Here is a 2,395-nt window from a genome sequence, read left to right on the forward strand (position 1 = left end):
TATATCTTCAATCCATCATTTAACAATAAACATCTTCAACAACAATTATGCAGCAATTATACACGCACTGAAAATCTTGTACAGTTTCAAATAATCATCAAATTGCTCTCCTCAGGCACTAGTCGAACGCAGCAACTGCTTATCCATGCTAGAATGCCTTAAGGCATAAGATTACCTACTAATTATAAAAAATGTGAAAGATCTATTTCGTTATTTAAACCATGGGGATTGATAGTTTGCAACCGATGTATCCAATATGCCTCACGTCTCAGTTACATTTTTTTAGTATCCATTATGTTAAAAGGATCATTATTAAAGACCTCCAAAACAATAAAGACAAAGCTGTTACAATCATGTTGATGCTCAAGAAAATGAGAAACAAGGGGAGGGAATTCACATTCTGTTGGTGGATGCAAGACCTATGTTCTACAATTCGCGTCCTGATTGCTCTTGTTGAGATCACTATATAATATCTAGAACATGGACATTTTATAAGATACAGTACTCTTTTTGTTGCACAAAGTAGTGATTTGTTTTAATTGTACCTTTAATTCTGGAAAGTCTAGTCTATCCGTTTCCCAAACCAACAAACACACAGAACACCTTCCACAACGATAGTCTCCAGGTGTTGCTGATGTTGGATACCTTATAGTTATGATCCAGCTATTAACGTATTTGAAAAATTGGTATTAAAGGATATAGAAAACTTAGAGATATCTGTTAGAAAACTTAAATATAATTTGACTGCACAGGAGCACAAAATCTTACTCCCATTCAGGCCAGAAAAGGGGATAGATCTTCTAGTGAGAGAAGAATTTCCCTACCCAGTTGAAACTGCCTTTTAAATCCCGAAGAGTCAGTAAAAAAAAGCTCAAGAAAGGTACTGGTGTGTTTAGTGAAGGAGTTTGGATACTGGACAGAGTATCCCTGCCTTCTGGAAACCGAAAGAGCTAAATATGCTAAAGAAAATATACTGCTTACTCCCAACTCCAAATCATTAATAAACAAGTTAAAAAGCATCGGGCCGAGTACTGATCCCTGCGGTACCCCACTGCTTACCACCCTCCACTGAGAAAATTGCTCATTTATATTCACTCTCTGTTTCCTATTAATCAGTAATAATGATAAAGATTAAAAAATAATAAAAATAAAGAATAAAATATAAAATAAGGGATAGTGTGACAATGAGTGCTGATTGTGAGGGGACGGAGAGAAGTTGCTCTTTGCCAGGTGTTGAAGGATGGCTATCGGTAAATATCAAATGTGCTAGGCCTACGGGAATGAAGACAAGTTTTAGTCAATAGTTAGATGTGATCAACCCAGCCTCTAATCTAAGAAGGACTTTCAGGATACATTGCAGGACTCCAAGGACTGATTATAGGAACTTGGATTGTACTGCTTCCAGTAAGCGCCTTTCTTTGTAAATACAGAGTTGGGAACTGTAAAAGAGCTGGGAGACGACCTTTCCTTGGAAGATTGCTGCAAGGATAAAGGAGGCTCCTTTTGTGAAGTAGAATACCTGGATTTCAGAGAAACTTAAAACAGGGTTCCCCATGATGTTCTGATGGGTAAACTAGAAGACTGTGGACTGGACTCTAGGATAGTTAGGTGGATAAGGAACTGTTTGGAAAACTCCACTCAAAGAGTAGCTGTCAGTGGCATCTCATCTCACAAGATGTCATAGTCCCACTGTACAGTGCATTGGTCAGGCCGCACTTGGAGTATTGTGTGCAGTTCTGGAGGCCTTGTTTCAAAAAGAATGTGGACAGAATGGAGCGGGTGTAGAGGATGATCGGGGGCCTGGAGAGCAAGCACTATGAGGAAAGGACTTGGGAATGTTTAGTCTAGAGAGGAGAAGGTTGAGGGGGGACATGATTGCTGTCTTAAAGTATTTGAAGGGCTGTCACTTAGGGGAGGGGAGGGAGCTGTTCCTGTTGGCAGCAGAGGAGAGGACTCTCGAGAATGGGTTTAAATTAAGGCCGGGAAGGTACCAGTTGGATATCAGGGAAAACTTTTTGTCAGAGTAGTGCAACAGTGGAAGCTGCTGTCAGCTAAGCTACCATGAGTGTGGAGAGGCCTTCTAATTGCTTTGCATTCCTTCCCATGCGCTTAATTGCTTCTCAGCTGCAATGCTTATCTGTAAAGAGTTACTGGAGGAGATTGTGGTGTCTACCTTCCGTGGGAGCTTCTTCGTTCCCAGCTTCGCGCCCGTTAGATAGCCTTGCCATTTCCCGGCACGGGACTCCACCTAATTGGGTATTGCTGGGTATTGCTGGGGGGGGGGGGGGGATCCATTTTTGCGGGGTTTTGCGGGGGGGGGGGGGCGCATACGAATGCCCTATATCCTATTATGCACATAGGTAGTCCGCCATTCCTAACAGTGTTCATGTTACTG

At 41.6% G+C, this 2,395-nt stretch overlaps 1 protein-coding gene across 1 annotated transcript in view; it reads left to right on the top strand.

Moving 5' to 3' along the window:
* Nucleotides 1-2,395, top strand: part of TANC2 (tetratricopeptide repeat, ankyrin repeat and coiled-coil containing 2) — a 378,694-nt gene that overhangs the window by 22,627 nt on the left and 353,672 nt on the right. The gene's annotated exons all lie outside the window — the stretch shown is intronic.

This window comes from Gekko japonicus, unplaced genomic scaffold (assembly GCF_001447785.1).
Source record: "Gekko japonicus isolate JY-2015 unplaced genomic scaffold, Gekko_japonicus_V1.1 scaffold1630, whole genome shotgun sequence".
Taxonomy (NCBI): Eukaryota; Metazoa; Chordata; class Lepidosauria; order Squamata; family Gekkonidae; genus Gekko; species Gekko japonicus.